The sequence below is a fragment of the Pleurodeles waltl genome, chromosome 2_1, assembly GCF_031143425.1.
Source record: "Pleurodeles waltl isolate 20211129_DDA chromosome 2_1, aPleWal1.hap1.20221129, whole genome shotgun sequence".
Taxonomy (NCBI): Eukaryota; Metazoa; Chordata; class Amphibia; order Caudata; family Salamandridae; genus Pleurodeles; species Pleurodeles waltl.
Genome location: NC_090438.1, coordinates 196,103,393 through 196,124,121, shown reverse-complemented (window position 1 = coordinate 196,124,121; position 20,729 = coordinate 196,103,393). Strand labels below are relative to the sequence as shown.

Genomic DNA, 20,729 nt, shown 5'->3' with positions numbered 1-20,729 from the left:
AAATTTCTGCATGAAGCCCAACATGCTAATAATGCTAATTTGAGGTTAGTGAGGTGTGCTTCTCTATGCCTATGATTTGACATTTTATTTCTAAATCAAATGTACCTTATCTCTCTTACACAGATATTAATGTTATTGATTTGTGTTCTAACTACTGAGTTTGTTTTATTTGCTTTGTTTAAACTAAGATTCTTCAGGCCAATTCATCAGCCAGTAATGCTTCTTTATTTGTACCATTTGGTGTTGAGAATAATTTTTGTGACCTTAGCATTGTTAATATAGGGAAATAAATATTGTAATTGATACTGAAAGGTGTGGTTATTCGTGGACAAATTGGTCACGGTGCGTTCTTTGCTGACTCCTCTAATTGTTATTAGGTAATGCTGTTGTGTTATATGACATACAATCTATATATAATTTAAACGAGTCAAAAGATTAATCAACCTCAAAGCAGCATCCAACCACTTACTGTTACGAAATGGATGAGCCAAGGGTGCGCTAACACTCCTGTCCCATAAAACAAAGCTAAATTGGGAAATGCTCACTGTAGGATTATTTAAAAAAAAGTTTTACATAGAGCGAACGTCGCCAGTAGAAGTTAGAAACCATGACAGTTTATTAAATAATTAAAGTGTGACCTAGAAGACGAAATGTGGCTATTTAAAATACATGGCAAACAGAGTTCAGTCAAATGCTGCAGGAGCCTGACATGAGGTCAAGCCTCTGAGTAGAAGATTCTAAATCCTAAGCGAGAGGCAGCCTAACAAGAGTCTGCTTTCAAAGTGCCATGGTAACCCAAATTAGCTCACCTACAAATCTGGGGTCTTTTATAACTAAGTGCAGAAAAAGAGTAAGATAGTCACCATAAAAATCAACTAAATGTTGCATGGTTCAACCAATCAGCATAGAGCAATATGCAGGAATATTGAACTAAATAATAGTTATTCCCTACTGACCTGATAAATAACTATAACCCCAGCGCATTTGACAACAAATCTAACTCTAACAATTTAACTTCAAAAATATGACATCATAACAAAGACTCCTAATAGCCCACAAATAAAAAACACATAGCCTAAAATTTCTCACAGACTATAACTCATGACATCACAAAAATCAGCACACATCAAAGTGCCACATACTTGGGCAAAACTACGATCCATTGCAATACACTCGCCCTATTGATAATCACTCTCCTTTGGGGCAAGACTGCAAAAATGTTTGAATGTTTTGTGCTAAGGTTTCCCACCATAAACAGTTTTTCTTGGTTTTAGCTTCCTCTGGGTGACCACTGGAAGTAGTGAGTGTCATCAGTGTAGTATTCTCTCTCAAGTGTGGGGTAAGAATGAACAGCTGGGTGTCAAGATAAAAACAACCATTCTTAACTGTAAGTTTTGGTTCCTTTAACCAGGTCTCGTTGTCTAACAGCTTTGTGGCTTCTTTTAACTCTCACCATATTCTAACTTAAGAGCTTTGCTCTTTCAGCTGGACTGATTAGGAATTCTTTCGCAAAAAAGCAATTCATACTTTTTATAGAGAAATCCTCACCCACCAGGTTGCCTCTTGGTGGCATGCTTCATCACTGGGTTTCTTCCCATTCTGCTGCGGAAAGGTGAGGACTCCTACAAAAGCACTAGATGGTGTTGAAGACGCAGCAAATGTGGAAGGCTAGTTTGATGGGCAGGTATTCTCACTCCGCTATTGTGTAGTTTTGCTGTGCTGGGAGTAATTTCTTGAAAAAAAAGAGTAACGGATACATCTGAGCAGTTTTTTCATCTAGCTGAGAAAGCACACTTCCCCACTGCGTAATGAAGGAGTCTGCCTCCACAAAATAGAGTGGAGTAGAATCTGGGTGTTTTAAGATGGGGCAATCGTGAATTTTTATTTTACTAAGTTAACACTTGGTTAACCTCATGAGACCAGTTAAAGGGGGCTCCTTTTTTAACAAGCAGATTATAGGCACATGATCTCCAAGAAATGGATTATAGACCACCTGTAAAAGTTGGCAAACGAGAGTAGCCCTTGGATCTCTTTTATGTTTGTTGGCTCTAGCCAATTTAAGATTTCCCGTACATTTCCTTTATCCATGTAAATCCCAGAAGGTGCTAGGAACATAAAAAACTGGACATGGTGGAATAGACGACAAACTTATTTAGTTTGGCGGACAAGTGGTTTTCGCACAATTGTTGCATAATAGCTTTCATTAAAATGATGTGTTTTTGATCAGTTTCGGAGTAAATCAGAATATCATAAATGCATATTATGACAAAAACATCAAGGAATTCACAAAGTACCTTGTTAATGAAAAAACTGGAATGTCACCCCCACATTACATGGGCTGAATGATATAATACAGTATTCATATAGACCATATCTGGTCCGAAATACACTTTTCCATCTGTCCCCTTCTCTGATGCAGATGAGTACCTCTGAGTAAATCTAATTTTGTATAGAAGGAGGAACGTCTTACTAGATCCAGGAACACTTGGATGAGATGCAAAGCGTACTGGTTTTTAACTGTTACCTTGTTCAAGGCCCTATAATATATACAGGTATGCAACTGCTTGTTTTTCTTTCATACAAAGAATAAAGCAGATGAGACAGCCAAGATGAATTTTGTGTCAACCCATCTGAAAGGAGTTCATCTAGATATTATTTCAGATGAAGAGTTTCTTGCTCAGATAGGGGGTAGAACTGACTACAGGGTAGGCTAGGCCTTGGTACCAAGTCTACCCTGAATCAAAAACTCCTATGCTGGGGCAATGTGGTTGCCTTCACCTTGTCTTTAAACTCTTGATACTGACTCAGGAGACTTCTCTTGACTCGGAGTGGTGGCAGGGGTTACATCGTCTGAGGGTTCCTGGTAACAGAATTGAAGACAGTACGAGAATCTAAAGTCACTGTTCTTGAGGCCCAGTATACCTGATCTGGTTGAATGTAATGTCTTCTGAATGTCCAATGTCACAAAGCAGAATCAAAGGTTTGGACTGCAGTGTTATCCATCCCGAGGACAACTCAGAACAGTCCACAGCCCTCAGTGGTTCTGGTTTGTCCTTTTGATCTATAACGACCCCAAGGTCTTTGTCTAAGTATACATCACAAACGTTTCCTATAGCACCAGTCCTGTAGCATGAGAATTACCTTCCTAAACTGGTTAAAAATCACTATTGTAACGGTGGTTGTGGAATTTGTGTAATGATATTTGCCAGGTATTGTGAGACCTCTTGAACAGAATTGCTCAGGGAGTCAATCTCCTTACAGTTCGAATTCTCTTATTTTCAATCTGTTGCACAGGGGCGTCAGTTAGGACTACAGTCTTCTTGGGAGACTTTGGTTTTGCAGAGTCTTCTCGGGCGACAAGCCCACCTTTTCCGTAGTACAGGCATAGAATTTGTTTTTGCCTTCTTTGTTTGCGCCCTTGGAGAGTGGCCCTCAAACACCCACTTATCTGCATGGGTTCTTTCCCATCAGAACTTCTAGAATCAGGAACATCCTTCTTTTTCTCCTGTAGGATCATAACCTTGGTATATCAGTTTGATTTCTCTTATTCCCTTGCTCCTAGTGGATGCTCTAGTTTAAAAACTCTGTCAATTAAATGAGAGCAGTCTTCGATGGGATCCATAATCTCAAGAATAAAACAAATGGGTCCTCTTTTTCTCAGGCAAATTGGTTTCAGAGACCAGCCAATTAAAAGTTGAACTTAAAAAAAGTAAGTCTTTTTTCGATGCCTTAAATTTAGTAACTAGACTGTATTAAAGCATTCTTAGTAAACAATCTACATATCCTTTCCTTAAAGGCTGACAAACTGTAAAGAATTGGATTATCACATTTGATCAGGCAAATGGGCCCAGTGGCTGTGTTTTCGGGAGGATAAGAAAGAATGAAAGCCAGGTTAGCTGCACTTTTAGCTGGGAAGGCTTGAGATCTACACATATGCTGGAGATCGTGTTAGTTCATAAATGTACTAACCTTAGACACTTCAACACTAAAACACTCTGGGGATACCACAGGTATGGAAGTGTGGGTAAGAACAGACACGTTTACCGTAGAAGAGCTAGAATTACCTAGAAAGCTTCTGTAGGAGCATTTGTACCAGCACTATGAACAGCGAACCTTGCTGGGCAGAAATGGTTAGTCTGAGCCTTTGAACCGGTGCCAGTGTCTTTATTCAAATGACTTCTAACTCGTACCTAAGGACAGTTCAGTCTGCACGGCCGCTAGGACACGTGTCATGCCTTCCAGGGTGGGAATGGAGTCCAGGTTGTGGAGAGCCTGAGGAGGTTCTGTAAATCCTGGGAGAGTAAACGCAAATGTGGATCCATCTTTGCTCAGGCAGATAGTATTTTGTGGGCTTGGCTTACTGTCAGGGTTCCACTCACCTAAATTCCAGGTCATCCGCGGGACCGATGAGAGTCCTTCCAGTCCCCTTGAGGCTAGTTCTCTGTACTCAATCTTATAAGGATGCCGGTGGTTGGTTTCAAAGGGAAAGGGTGTCGGATGAGAGAGAGAGGTACTACTTCTGGAGCTACTCACATTCTTGAGAAATGGACTTCCCATATGGGTTATTCTTCTGTCCCCTTGGTTTGGCAATTCAGGCAAGAGGCCTCACATAGTAAGCTAGTGCCATGGGTAAGAAGAAGGTGATACAGGTTACATATAACACAATTGCTAAATTCCTCCCACTGCCTACCGCCACCCTTGTTCTCTATTACAGTTAACCCTGACTAAAATCTCCCCTGGAGAAGTGACTCTTTTTCTAATATCTCTTTTAATATCACTTTTTGGGTCAATTAGATATAAACGATAACATGTAACAGATGTTAGATAGCTTGACATTCACCTACAGCTGAAACTCAGACCATCTTGTATAATCAGCACTTATCCAGAGGCAGCTACTTTTCAATGTTCTCTATTGCTTCAAAGAGTAGAGCAGTCTGCAAGGGCAATTATTTTCTGAGCTCGACAAAGGTTTCTCAAGATTTGGCCCAAAGAGCATGTGACTTTTGACTGGGCTGGAGTCTTTAATTCTCCAAACAATTCCTTCCTAAAGTTCAAACCAAGTCCTGCTCCTTTAAAATAACAAGGATTCAGTGCACTGACTGTTCAAGTTGGCTATTGAGATGTGCATAGTTAATTGTTACTACTGCGATTAACGTTGTCTTCTTTTCTTATAGGTATCACTGATCCTCTGGAAGTAGAGGGTGATAGCGATGGCTGAGCTGGAGGAGTCCCAGGAAGAAACCAGAGATCAACTCTCTCAGGGAAAAGGAAAGATTTTCAGGCTGGATTTGGAGACCAGGATCTTGAGGTCCTGCTTCATAGGATTCACGAAGCTAAGCCTAGTCTCATGAAGAGGGGGTACAGTATTATGCCATTCCCAAGACAGACACCAGATCTTGTTGTAGTTCAAAATCGTGCAAGATAACTCAAGATTCAAGTCCCGCCTCAAACAAGGAGATTAACAGTGACTATGGCCAGTAGGAAGTCCTTTACAATAGGGTAGCGTAGAAAGAAATTTACACAATAGTCAAACAATATGGAACAATAGGTTTAAGATGTCAGAAGTGCTAAGACTGAGGTGTGACGGGAGGGGAAGGTCCAGGGGTTCATTTGTGAACAAGAGAGGGATGCGGAGGGAGAGGCCAGAGGGTCAACCATTAATAGGAGCACTGAAAAGAATATGAAGGTTAAGGCCAGGGAGTGGTCACTTCCAGAGGCAGCCTCAACGTCTGATGAGGACTGACAAAGGCCACAGGTTGTGCAAGTCTCAACATGAACTTAATGTTGCATGGCTCAACCAATCATGATGCAGCAAAAATCAACAATATCAAACAAAATAAATTTATATTCAATCCCTACTGGCCTAAAGTTAACTGATATGACAGTGCAAATCTAGTTACAAATGGCAAGCTTATAAATGAATGGGCTTACAGAGGCAAAGGTAGGAAAGGTTCTGAATAGTTAGAGTAGAATTGAAACTTCCACTTGAATTCTTCGAGATCATTATGTCAATTTGGAACATTTCAATATTGCACATTTTGCTACCTGCGATGCGGTATGAAATGAAAACACAAACGCATTATGGCCTAGTTTGGCCAAGCACAGGGAAATAGTTTTGTAAAATACAGTGTTTTCATTTTTAATGCAAAATGTTCATGATGTTAAGCACACATTATTTATTAATCAGAAATATCTTCTTTATTGTTGTTTCCATTTCATGTGAAGTGCAGTCTCTGCTTTCAGCATGCATCTTGCAGTATTATAAAGTCTTCGTAGGTGTATTGTAATGCAGGAGACGAGGATGCATGACCTGCCTCATCACTCTGAACACTTTGAGAAGTTGGTTTGGTCCACCTGGCTTCAACTTGTACTGTCATACAGGTGATGCGTCTGTGATAATCAATGCCATGTAGGCACTCTGTAAATATTAAATGATGTTGCATCCGTAAGTTAGACTCACAGAAACATCCAATCATGATCCATGCATACACAAAATTGATGTATGGTAAATGCATCTTTTTTCACACTTCTTTGCGGGACAAAATTAGATGCATATTACGCTGTGAGAAATTCAAATAAGACTGCTAGTGAAAAGATCCAAATAATGCTTTCCTCATCTCATCTGTAGTTCTTTAGACACTTGTTTGGACACTGAGGGAAGTCATCGTAAGTAAAGTGTAACAACAACTTTTTTGCCAATCAAATCGAAAAAGCACATTTCCCTATGAAACACCAAGACTTATTGAATTTGCTAATGCTTGCTCTTTGTTTTATTGGTTATTTAGAAATAAATATAGTTGAACAATTTAAAGACAGGGAAACGTATCACAGAATAACAAGGTAATCTTTTCACTCATTAGGAAATTCTCTTACCTTACTTCCCCTTTGCCCACCCTCTCCTCTCCCGAGTCAGAATATCAGAACTATACAGATATAGCATCAGGATATTATTAACGACCCTGCTGTAATAAGAGCTCACGGGAGCTACCACAAATGAAGGTACGGGATTAATCATGTGATAACATAAGGATGGGATAGCATGTGGCTGTTAGATGTGTGTCAAACGCTGGAACGAAGTGAGTGTGCCCCGTGGGGGTCAGCCACGGGCGATGACTCTTGTGAGGGTGGATTTGGGTGCCTCAAACTGTCAACCACTGTTCCCGATGTCTGGGCTGCCTCCATGATTCCGATGCCTCGCCTCACGCAACAATAGTGTCCCTTCACAGTCCGCCCACTCCGCTAGTTCCTTACGCCATGCTAAACGGCATAGGCCCCGTGGGTCCTTCCAGTGACGGGTGAGCCCATGTTTGGCAAGATCAGCCTCAAGTCCTGGAACTTACTGTTTGTTTTACCCGGTAGGTCATATTCTGCCCGAAAGTCCTCAAAAGGTAGCAGTGCTTTTCGTGCAACACTATCTCCAGTCTTATCAACCCCTGCTGCACCCACTCTTGTAGTTCACCCCAATTCCCCCCATGCAGGTGCAGTGATAGCATTTAAGCAGCAAATCCGGAGAGTAGGGAACTCTGGTGTGCATTCCCTGCAGGCAACAGGTCCAGCATTTCAAAATTACCACATATTCCCTTAGGCCATTTGCTGTGACCCATCCTATTCAGAGTAGCGTTTTTACCAAGTGCTCCTAGGATGGTGTAAAACATATAGCAAGTTGTGTGGGTCACTGCTGCGTCACCAGTGTTGGGTCAAAACAAAGTAAAAATCTTGCGCTCAAACCTTCAGTGATTCCACTGCTCCAGAACCACTAACTTCTAAGACCAATATAATTACCAGGAGCGCTCACATGTACGTAAGTCTTTTCAAATCAGTGTTGTTTGTCCATTAATGATCATATCATGATAACTTTTTCTGTCCAATCCATAATTTCTTAATCCAAGAGGAGCCATATATTAATCTTATTTGCAAACTCTATTTTCATTTATTTATAACACCATCCAGCCCAGCCAACGATTCACGGATTTGTAGTACTGGGCTCAAAGTAGTGCAGGAACAGCACTGATAAGCCTATACATTGGGCTAAGGAGAGAAGAAAAAGGGAATGCCTACAATCAATAGGAAAAAGTTGCAGGATAAATCCTGATGAAGTCCATGTTTGGACGAAAAGCATTGGCTGGACTGGATGGTGTTATAAAGAAATGGAAATAAGGATTGGAAAGAAGATTAATACATAGCTCCTCTTGGATTAAGGAATTATCGAATGGACATAAAAGGTTTTCATGATATGATTATTGATGGACAAACACTGATCTAAAAGAATTTGCGTATACTTGAGCGTTCCTCGTAATTCAATTGGTCCTCGTAGGGTGGGATTAAGGTGCCCGTGCTTCTATCTGGTGACTTTCCACCTGCTATTCATTGAGTGAACCACTGAAGTTGGGCTGCCAGATAGTATAATTCAAAATCAGGGACAGCTAGCCCTCCCTGGGAAGTCAACCGCTGAAGAGTGGCTAGTGCCACCATCGGCGACCCCATCCCCAGGTAAAGGCTTTAAAATAGTATTGAGGTCCATGAAGAATGATCGGTGTACCCAGAGAAGAAGCATTCGAAAGAGGTACAGGAAGCAGGACAATACTACCATCTTCAGGGTGGTTATTTGGCCTGCCACTGACAACGAGCAGATCCTCCAGAAATCTGTGTGTGACTTCAGGTTACGAATTGCAAGCCTACAGTTCCCGTCCAAAACGTCTGGTTGATTATGGTCGACTTTCAGTCCCAGGTAGGAGAGGCGTTGAGGCTCCCAAAGGAAGTTGCCTAAATGGACAGGACCTCTGACATCTTCCTTAGTAACGAATAACCTGTGTTTTTTTGCCAATTTACCTTGAGCCCCGATTGTGTACCAAAGGTCTCCAAAAGGGCTCTGGTTACCGTAAGGTCATCCCCAGTGTTGTGGAGAAAAAGCAGGTGGTCATCAGCATATAGAGCTATTCTTTGGGTGACCGTGCCCACTTGGATGCCGCTATAGTTGGCTCCACGTGTGAGCCGAGCTCGACAGGGGTTCCACTGCTAATGCAAATAGTAGGAGCAAGAGAGGGCAGCCTTGAAGTGTACCACGCCCAACAGTATAACTATCCAAGATGGTGTACCATGAACGGGCCCAGGCAGTGGGGTTAGTGTAGAGGAGGTGTGTCTAGTTTACAAAGCCTCGATCCAGTCCCATGTGTGCCATGACGCCATATAAGTAGTTCCACTCCAGGCTATCAACAGCCTTTTCAATATCCACAGCCTGTACTGCGGCCCTCTCCCTGTCATATGAGGATGCTTCCAGGAGTGACAACAGCCACCACACATTGACTGCAGTGTTTAGTCCTGGAATGAAGACTGCTTGGTAAGGACGGATCAGTTTTGACACAAATGGGAGCAGTTGATTGGCTAATATTTTTCTCAGAATTTTATAATCTACATTCCGCACTAAGAGAGCAGCCGGTAGGCCTTAAAGTCATTCGCGGGTCTTCTGGGTTTCAGCAGTGGCACAACACACGCCTCCCAGGTGGTCTGTGGCAGGTTTTCAGTGTCTCTAGCGGCTTTGTAAAGATCAACCAATTTAGGGGCGAGCTCCGCAGCATATGTAGCCTAGAACTCTGCCCGCAGTCCTTCAGATCTCAGAGTTTTACCTCTCCGTAGACCTTTGATCCCAGGATTTCTGGTAGAGAAATGTCAGCACCTAGGCCATCTGCCTCTTCGATCGTGAGGCACGGAAGTGCAACAGTCCAAGTAATTCTTGCAGGCCTGCGTTATCGTGTGGCGTGTGACTTGTATAGAGGTCCAGTTAATACTGTGTAAAACAGTTATTAATATTGGTTTGGGTGTAGAGGGCATGTTCCACAGGAGAAGTCAGTTCCATTTTGGACATCCCAAGTCTAGTGGGGTTGATTATCCAAGACAGTAGGTGGCCAGTGCGGTTGCCTTCGGCATGGGATCTCTCTACATAGGCCCTGTAGTCGAAAAAGAGCGGAGGCGCTCAGTATGGGCGGCCACTTGTTCTTTTGAGTCAAAGTCTGTGGTGTAAGTCTGGTTGTTATGCATTTCTGCTTTCCTGAGCATTTTCTCGGCATCCAAAAGCGACTGGAGTAGCGTAGCCCAGAGGCCCATCGATCCAGGCAGACAGTAACCACAGAGCACCGTTTTGAATGCGCCCCATTCCACTTGAGGCAGGGGGGCGGGGTGGAGGCCGAACCACTGTTGTTAGCAAAGTAGTTCCCTATTTTCTCCCTCATGACTTCTCTGAACAATTGTTCTTCTAGGGCTTTCAGCTTTAACCTCCAGATGGTGATCTTTGGAAGCTGTCTATGCCAGTTCAGGTATGTTAAAACCGGGACATGACTTGATATGGTGCAAATGAGGTATTCCAACTACTGTATCATGGACTGTGTGGTAGTCAGGCATAGAAAAGTGTTGAGTGATAAATGTAATTCATATCAGAGGGAGAAGAAGGAATAGTCGCAGGTGTGGGGTTTTCTGTAATGCCAGATGTTCAGGAGGTCTCAGCTCTCTTGCCAGAGTCTAAACACGTGCGCTGAGTGATGAATAGGGGAATCGCGCAGCAGGGCTGGGAGCAGTCAAGCTCAGGGTCCGCCATACAGCTGAAATCTCCGTCAATTGCGGAAATAAAAAAGGGGGCCAGTTGCGCCAACAGCCTTGCTAGGAATGCACTTTGATCTACACTGGGGCCATGGATATTTACAATATGGATGTCCCTCCCATTGAGCCTACCAGCCACCGCTACATATCTGCCCCCTGGGTCTACTGAAGAGTTAATATGCTGGAGTCTTACTCTGACACAAATTGGGACTCCTCTAGCAAATGCAGAATAAGTAGTATAGTAGGCCTGCCATCTCCAATGGCGCTGGAGCGCTGCACCCTCTTTGGCTGTTAAGTGCGTTTCATGGAGCAGTATATGTGGATCCCACATCGATCTAAATAGGAGATAACCTTGTAACGCTTAGGCATGGTGTGAATTCCACATCCATTCCAGGATATTATCTTATAGGCACTAGTGATTGCCATGTTCGTGCGGGAGGAAGCCCTGTGTGGTAACCCCTCTCTGGCGGGGACCAGATCTTTCCAGGATCTGTGTGTATTCGAAGGGGTATTTGATTCAATGACAAATTCTGACTCTGAGGGTTTTCTAATAGGTAAATTAAAACAATCAAGGAAAATAACTCCAAACTCCCACACCCAAGGACAGGAAGTGGAAATCCTCCCATCTAAACTTTAGGTCTATATTAAACACTCAGGATAGTTTCTGGGGAGAGCAATAGAGCCAAGCCTGATGCTGGTCATCCAGGAACCCATCTGACAAATGAGTCTGAAGCAACTAATGGAATGCAGAGAAAAGCCAGGACAGCACAGGAAGCATCATAACAATAATGGCCCGAGTAGGATAAAGAGGTTTTCACTCTTCATGCCCAGGGTTTAATCAGAAGCCTCACTTTTAAATTGTTTCATCCAAGGTCTTGGAAGTAACAACTGGTAATATGATGTTAGAGAGCTCTGAGTCTGAGAAGTCATGATCAGTGTCCAACCCCCTCCCACTGGACTCATGAGGTGAAGAGGATTGTCCTGAACCAGATCCTCTCAGGAATGCCATCACCACTCTCTGTCTCCTCCTCCGTGCCTCTGTTACCGCAGGAATCATGAAGCTGCTCAAGCATCTGCAACATTGAGAGTGTGAGTGGCATTCTCGTGGTTCGGCCTGCGGCTCCCCGCTCGAAGTTGTTGATCCAGAAATGACCACGTTTCTTGTGGTGAGTGGAAGAACTTAGCTCCCTCAGGGGTTACAGCTCTTAGAAGAGCCGGGAATTGCATCTAATATGGGATCCCATGTAGTTTCTTCTTTGAATCAGCGAAGGCTGTTCAGTAGCATTGGACTTCATTGGAGAAATCCGGGAAGATCATTACTATTTTCTACAGCGAGGGTTCCCCTCTGCCTAGCTTGGTAAGGGTATAGTCACGGTCCTTGAAATGGAGCAAATGCGCCACCAGCGGCCTCGGAGGAGTCCCGAGAGGGAGGGGCCTCAACAGTACTCTATGGGCAGGTTCCAGTGCATAAAATGTAGAGAGGCCGTCCGGGGACACGGTGGTTTGAAGCCATCCCTTTAAATATGTCACCATGTTGTTGCCTTCAATTTTCTAAGGGGGTCGATTCTGATATTATTGGGACACGTTCTATTTCCTGCGTTTTCTGCTCTGGCTTCCAGTGTTTTCAAGTGAGATTCCATGGTGGCGGTTTGACTGTTGATAGTGTTGAGTATGGGGGTACATCGCCAAGATCCCTTTCAGCAGCTGTGACTCGATCAGTGAGGCACCTGTGATCATCCCGCAATAGGCCTAGGTCGGTGCCAAGAGTATCTATTTTGGTTTCAATGGCCTCACACAAGACTGTGATGGCTTGCAATATGTCTTGCAGAATGGGAGCTAAGGTGAGACTCCTGGGATCAGGGTGAAGAACTTCTCTGGTCTGATCATTTTCTGATTCTGGCCACGGTAGCTCTCCCATGTCCGGGTAACTCTTGTGAGCGCTCTTGCCCATGGCGCCCAGATAGGTAGGAGGGCGTTGTACCAGGATTATGTAGTAAGTTGTTTCAGAGGGGGTGTGAGGCTCCGTTGTGTGGACCTTCAGGTCCTGAAAGACGTTGGTAAGCAGCCAGTATTTAACCGTCGGAAGGCCCCAGGTAGTGGCAGGAGGGAAAGGCGGTGTTCCACTTGGGGCTCTGGATGCGACAGGTCAGACTAGGGGCTGCATACGACTGTCAATGCTCAAGGTGCACTGGGGGCATACCACTGTGATCACCGAGCAAGTAGAAACAGAGTGCCTATCTGAGGTAACGTTGCTAAGAATTACGGGCTGTTTAATGAAGGTAGGAGTGCCCTGGTGTGAACTGCAGAGTGGTGGCTCTTAATCTGCCAAGGGGCGCCAGCAGTGTCACACTGAAGAGGTTTCCCGCACTCATCTGCCATCTCCAGGTGGCCAAGTGATCGCAGATACTCAACCCCAGTAGTGGTTGGGCTATGAGGGATATCCCACCATAGTGGCCGCCAGTCCACCTCCCACTTAGAACTCCTCAGCTGCGTCCACGGCAGGAACCCCACCACAGACACCAAAACCAGGAACTTATCTCCGTCTGTCTGCCAGGTGCTCCTTTCTCTGCTCCTGGCGCAGGCCTCAATGCCGCCAAGACTGTGCACTGATGAGAAGGCCAAAGTAGGTGCAGGTGATCGGCCTCCCTTGGGGGCATCGGCGTGGGATACTTGTAGGGTGGCACCGCCAGAAGGATGCTGCTCTTGGGGCTCACCTCCTCTTCAGTTTAACTGTATAGCCTTGCCACTTCAGGGTTGGTGTCATCGAAGTAGCCCCTGATCAGCAGTAATCATGATGGGGTCACAGTTGCAGCAGTGGCAGGGACCCTACTGCCGATCGTGTCCCATGGGCCCCCCACTGCCGCAGGCAGCACTTCTTCTGCTGCCTTCAGTTGAAGGAAATATGCCCCTTGCGCCACCACTATACCTCCACCTCAGAGTCACCAGGCAGTAGCAGTCACAGGCCTTCTGGCTGCGGGCACCCTACTGCTGATCGCGGCTCGTCGTCTGCCGCCGCCCAGCGCCTTCTCAATCCCTTTGCAGGTAGGGGGGATGGGTCAGAGCAAGTACTCGTCCGGCCTGGCTCGCAGGTTCTCCGCGCCACAGGGCTACCCAAGTTAGGGCACCAATAGGGCAGGGGCGAGGAGTTACACCTCCTGCTCGCCTTCCATTCACTGGGATGGAGCTCCCTCCCAAGACCCCACACCCGCTGCAGGGTCCAGGTCTCCTTGCACCCAGCAGGCCCAGTCGTCCTTCATCCATGCAGCCCTCAGCTGGTCCAGCAGGTGAACCATGGCTCATCAGCCCCGGGAAAGACTGCTTCAGTGTCCAGGGCAGCAGGGAAGCTGGAGGGCAGCAGCGGTATTGTCCTGTGCGCCTTGCCCCAGAGGGTCAAGAGCCTGGGAGAGTGCTTGCATCAGACTCGCTAGAAAGCGCAGGGTGTGGCTGCCATCTTAGTTTCTGCACCGCTGCCGGCCTGCAATCTTTTGAGGTGCGATGCGCCTCCCCACCTTTGCCACCAGTCTCGCCAGTGTCCACAGCAGGCCTCAGTGGACTAGGGGTCCCAGAGTTGTGTTGTTAACAGTGTAGTTTACATCCAGATGGGGCTAGTCGCACCCGAGCTTCTTTCAATATGCTAGCATGTTGTACGCTGAAAATGATTCAATGTTACAAACCTAGTAAAAAATGTACATACATGATGGCTGATAAGTGACTATTCCATTAGTTCCTAAAATTCCTTAAGCATAGGTGGGAAAAAGGGGAAAACAGCCATAATGTGGGTGGTACTAAACAGTCCCAATCCCAAAGAAATTGCAAGTGAGTGTACAAGACTAAGTTTTTTCGTGGTGTAATTAACATTCCTGTTTACAAGAACAGATCAAAATGCTGAACCGACACTGATAGGAAATGCAGACAGAGAACAATGAAATAGGGACATTAATTATGAACATACCAAAAAGTATTTTTTTTAAATGGCGTTTCTGTTATTTAAACTCCGGCTGTAGGTTGTCATTTTTTCAACCCAAATGCTTATTTTCGTACCAAGATCATTCTTCTCATGTTTATTTTGGGATTTGGTTTGCCTGCCTTAAGTATCTAGAATTTAAGTTTAGTGATAGTGCCCGTTGACCTGAAAATGCACAGCCACTACAGACTTCAGGTTTTGTATAAAATGCTGCTTTTGTGCTCAGGTCACTTGGATCTTCATTATGGCTTTAGATTTGCCTACGTATACACAAATACTACACAGCATTGACATTTCAACACATACGTGCAATTTACAGTACCACACCTGGTGAAGCCCCAAGGTTTAATTTTGTTCACACTATGAGGATGCAACTTGATCTCCTCTGAATATATTTTTACAGTGGCCCCAATTATAACACAGGTATGTTTGATTGTTCAGTTCCTTGCATTATCCTAGTCTCAAAAGTATTTTTACATGTATCTACAATCTTATTAATGTTTTTTGAATGAACAATGATTGTTGATCTAAACTACCCTTGAAACTTGCCATGTTCTAAAAAAGCATGAAAGGCTTATTATTGCAGCCTTATTGAAAATTCTGAAATAAATACGTCATCCATTTTCTTAAACTTAAATATCGCCAGCAATTGATCCTGTGATATAGTTGTGCCCCTTTTCTTCACTTTTATGATGTCAGGATATCCATGGGAAAGGGGGCCACACTGCGCATGGAGACTAATGTACTAGCTACAAACAGCACTCTGTACCAGATACAAAACCCATTCCCAGCTATCATACTGTATATGAATCACTTATGACCACATTACAGATCCATAAAGCAGGTGCATTTAAACAACAAAACTCTGCATTGTTTTTTTAACCTTTGACGTGAAGAATCCCTCACATCTCTGCAGCTTTCATATTAATCCCACCACGCTGCTTTACTGAATGTGAGCATGTGGTGTACACACACACACACACTCCCCCTCTGAAGCTGGCACTTTAAAACACTTAACGCTATTTCAATATACATATTTACCATTTGATAAACACTTTTCAAAAGGCATTTGTCACTATCCATTTTCAGAACACTTCTTGTGCCTCTCAGTCAGCTGTCCTGACATCTCCTACATAAATTTATGTGCTCCATCTCTTTGTTATCACATTATGTACTTGATACTTTATACTGTATTTGGCACAGTGACTTCAGCAGCAGAATTGACCAGGTTCTAGGCTCCAGCTAAACCCAAATCCATTCATTTATCATAGGTGTGACTTGTTCAATCAAGAATATGGAAAGACATATGCTTCTGAGCTATGACAGGCTGCCAAACGGACTATCAGTCAAGGTGTGTGTTTGGGGACACATCTAACGTGACAAAATATAACCCTCAAACATACTGTCTACGTTAGAAATATAGGTTCTGGGGTATAATGTGGTTTGCAGGAGAGTCAAGAGGATCACTCGGTCTCATTATTTAGCAGTGACATAAGGAACAGATGAACAGTAGCCTTGTCCACATCACTGATATATCCCGCAATGCAAAGCTCTTCCGAAATACTCTTTAAAATAATGACAGAAAAAGAAGAGAGGAGAACTCACACACATTTTAGGGCGTGCTGAAGCAAATTATTGATATACTGCAAAAAATACCATCCAAATAAAGAAATAAATGTATATGTAGGTACGTGCTCCACCCTCCACTTTTATGTTATACCAGTCTCTGAGCGATAAGATGGTATAAGGTGAAGGAATTCGGCTGCAGCAGAGAGCTCAGAGGGTTAGGCACCTAATAGTGTAATCTGTGTATTTTTCCTTTGCATCCTGCAAGTATAGACTTAGCATTTCACACTATGATAACCAACCATCTGTAAATTTCATGGACAGTCCGTAATTTTGGCCCTCTGTCCTTGACTATTTCCACCACAGATGCCATTTGTCCGTAATTTGAGGGTTTGGGTTGACAGCCAATGATTTGGCATGCTTCACTCTCCAGCTGTCTCCCAGAACGCTGTAGGAGAGCGTACAAAGCTCCCTAGGAACACTGCAGACTGTTATCATTGGCCCTGATGCTAAGGCCAATGAGAATAGATTCTAGGGTGCCCAGCCATCTTCCTTAGGATGAGTGGAGCATGCTTTCAGTCTTTTGCAGACTTTCAGCAAGCGACCCTGTCCTGCACTGACGCCTACCTGTTGACCTAGCATGGCAACCTTTGTTTCAGCATGTCCCAACACTGTGACTTACTTTGTTCCCAGCCATGGATCGACTATTGAAGTGCTGGGCAACACTGAAATCCTATTCCCTTTCCCTCATGCAAGAAACACCGAGAGCAATATGGGATTTTCTAGGGATTGAAGTGAGGAGGTCGCAATGTCACAAAGCGAAGCTCACTTTTTTTTTTCTGTCGAAATTCAGGGGCAAAGGGTCAAAATTCTGGGGGAAAAATCAAGACAAAAGGTCAAAATTCAATACAAAAATTCGAGACACAAGGTAAGTCTTACAGACACAGAGGGGGTCCTGCAATAGTATATAAGTAAGTAAATAGACAACCAACCTAAGTACAAGCCAAAATAAGTTTATATTAGGACACAAAGTAGTACAGCAGACTAAGCAATATTTGACCACTGATGTAAGAGACAGAGGATTTTGGACCCTTAATATGACTGCCAGTACATGGACTCACAGACAGGGGCAATATTAGTTTTAGTGCTGTTTTTTTTTTTTAAATTGTACTTTTTCTCAGAACTAACACACTTCAGAAGTTATTTGTTGACACACGAAAAAGGTGTGATGTTAAGCTTGTGAAGACAGAATTGCAAATCCAGGTGAACATTCATTCGAAGACTTCTATCAGTTTGCTCCAGGCCACAATTTACGAGCTATACAATAGCCTTTTGGGCCCAGTGGTTTATCTGCCCAAATGAACTATTTCAATCACAGAGATGCATACTACACTCTTCAGCTCACAGAAAGAGATTATCAGTGTAAATAGCTCAGGGAAGCAAGGAAAGTATATGCCCACACACTTGAATCTAGCTGCTCAGTGTTGGAAGAGGCTAATTGGTAAGATCTGCTCGACGCTTCTAGAAGGCGAGACGACTCGCTGTTCTGGCACATTACTGCACAAGAGAGCAGGGAAGGGAGCACTCATATTGATGTTTTTTGTTTTGCCTTGCTTATCTGGGAATAGACTTCAATCACCAGAATCATCTCTATGTCCCATTCGTAGACTTGAGAGCTGCCCCTGATCTTGTTCCCAGGAACAATCTATGGGGTGCTCTCAAGTATATGGGTGTTCCGTCTCTTTTATTGTGCATTCTTTATCATGCTTCATGAATATAATTACGCCCAGGTCTGTTGGGGTAGACAATGCAAGTTGACAAGTCACATTCATATAGGACATGGTGTGCACAAAGGTCTTCTCCTGGTGCCCACTCTTCTCTCTTTCTATATCAGTGATGTAATTCAACATCTTAATAACTGTGTAAATGATGACCCCAAGTTAGGTGGTAAAACATGCCTGCCCTTTTAGTTACAGACAATACCTTATTGATGGCCAGGACCCCACTGGGTCTTCAGACTCTATTTATTAAGTCTGCAGAATTCTGTGAGTCATGTAGCCCGGAAACCAATACTTCAAAGACCAAGTATATGATTGGACCCTACATTTATTGTACATGGGATGAGATGGAATTGAGGGGTGTGAATCTGGATAGAAGTCTGATTACGTGGGAATTAGGATTATACTTTTTTTTCCCTGGACATCTGATATTTTGAAAAGTGGCCTGATTGTTTGCTGTAGGACAGATGCAAATTTTTTTCACCAGCTCTTCAAGTTTACAGAGCAAAAGTCCAAACAGCGGCTCTACATGGTGCTGAAATATGGAGGGGTCCTCCAATGTTACAACTTTTTTTATCCAGCAAGACTCTTCTTGTAAAATCACTGCTAAATCTTCCCCAAAGCACACCAACAACTTCCCTTTTTTCCTAAAAGGAAAATAGATCATTTGACTGCTCTTTGGCCATTTATTCTATGGGTGAGACTGTAATCAACTACAGAGTTGCCTTGTTCCAGTGATGGTTTAATGGAAGTGGTGAAGCTGAAAAGATGTGTTTCTTTGCTCTGGTAACCCCATGTGAAATGATGGCTTCTCTTACTAGGTCTGAGTGGAGTATGGAATAATCTATGCAATCATTGTGGCCCTATAAAAGATACACCTAAACTTATATACTGGAACTTTCTATTGGAAAATCTGTACCTGGCAGTTAAGGCTGATTCTTTAACGGACAGATTTTGGACTTTAAGTCGGCTCTAGCTTTTGAACTGTACATGGGTGATATTCTTCCCCTTCTGGAATGTGCTTGTATATTAACTTCAGGTTTGATACACTGCCCATCAATGCTTTTATTTCAAAGTAGAACATGGGAAGGACAGATTCCACTATCTGTAATGTGTGTTCTTCTGCATCTGAAACTGAAGAACACATTTCATTGCTTTGCGCTGCATATTATGAAGCAAGAAAAAAATGGATTAGACTTGTGTCTCAATACGGGCTTAGGGCACTCCATTTGCCAGATTGACTTTCTCTTAATGTACCAGATTTTTTAAGCTGTTGTGTATTTTGATATTTTTTTAAAAACTGAAACTCTGTATTATGTATTTCTTTTATTTTTTTATTTTTTTACTTTTATGGGGGTTTTACCACAAAACAGACATGATTATGAAAACAGGCTCTGGCAAGCTCTCAGTACCACATTTAAACACGATTAAACTGCCACAGAAGTGTGGCCAGTACTTCATATGTAAAAATATGTAAATGTCAGGTCCGAAATTTTGTAAAGAGCGCCACAGCTGGCAATATCGAAGGTTGGGTGCTGAATACTAAGTCTACCTAGTGTTAATTCCCCCTTGCACCTCTCCTATTTAATCCACCATCGGACACTCTCTACCCCTTTAGCTCATTATGGAAGGGTCCTTTTCATCCCTGCGTTTTCCCTTTGTCACTCTTACTTCTTTACACCGTTTGTGTATTTCTCTCTCTTGCTCTGGATCAAAGTTATTTTAGGAAAAATAAGTGCTGGTCCCCACAAATAAGAGTTGTTTGGCCCTACCTGCAACCACTGGCTCAAATCAAGCCATGAGTATGGCAAATTCGTACAGAGTGAAACCGCCCACCCCATAAAAGTGCAACAGAACCCAGATTTTAAGGGGCCTGCATTCGAACAAAGCTGCTGATATGCAGTAACCTCATTAAATAAAAGTAATAAAAAATACTGCTCTACATGGAGATACTGCAAATTGGGCCTAAAATCACATCACTAAGTGTGCACGAAAGCTCCCAAACTTGCAAGTTAAGTGTGCAATAAAGTACGAGCTGTGCCACTACTGCCAAGTGTCTCAGCATTACGCATCCTACTTTTAGCCAGCTGTAGCTTTTTCGTCAATAGCAAATTACATATTAGGATTAGGTACACTACCTTTTTCCCTCTGTAGAGTGTAGTGGAACATTATTCCCGTAGGCACTCTGTATGATTTTAACCTTGGCCAGAACCTTTTCCCTGACTCATTAAAGTGATGTTTAAGGTTCAGAGCTAATTTTAACTCTCTCATTCTCTCCTATACTTATTCACAAAAATGTTTTTCTTTTTTTCTGCTTTCACAGTCAGTATTCGTTTCAGGCCCTAACCTGGCAAATTGCTTTCGGTTCAGCATTATCCCGGCTGCCGGGATGGTCCGCCAGACATTGCAGCAACGGTCTGACGAGGAGACAGCCCAGTGATGAAACTTGTCACCCTCAAGGTGCTTGAGGGCTCTCCTGATATCATTGATATTCCTGACTGATCTCGACCCTGCATCTTTTTCACTCTCTAAACAGTTTTGGAACAGTGTACCTATTTAATTCAATAGCAAATTACAGTCTGGGAAAAGTTGTAAAATTTTAGCATTGAAAGTACTGGCTGAAAAACAACATGCAATGTTATGTTGTCTAAAATGTTAGGCAAGCTTGTTTTGTGTTTAAACAGATAAGATAATAACTGATAAACCCCCACCAAAAGGGAAATAGCCCTCATCATAGTAAACCTATAAACACTGATTAACACATCCAACAACTAAAACTAAAATGGCATTCAAAGAAAGGAAAGTTAGAGAGAATGAGTAATTTGTATTTC

The 20,729-nt window shown here is 43.4% G+C and overlaps 1 protein-coding gene across 1 annotated transcript in view; it reads right to left on the bottom strand.

Annotated features, from left to right (window-relative positions):
- TBC1D8B (TBC1 domain family member 8B) overlaps positions 1–20,729 on the bottom strand; it is a 783,045-nt gene that overhangs the window by 582,245 nt on the left and 180,071 nt on the right. The window lies entirely within an intron of this gene.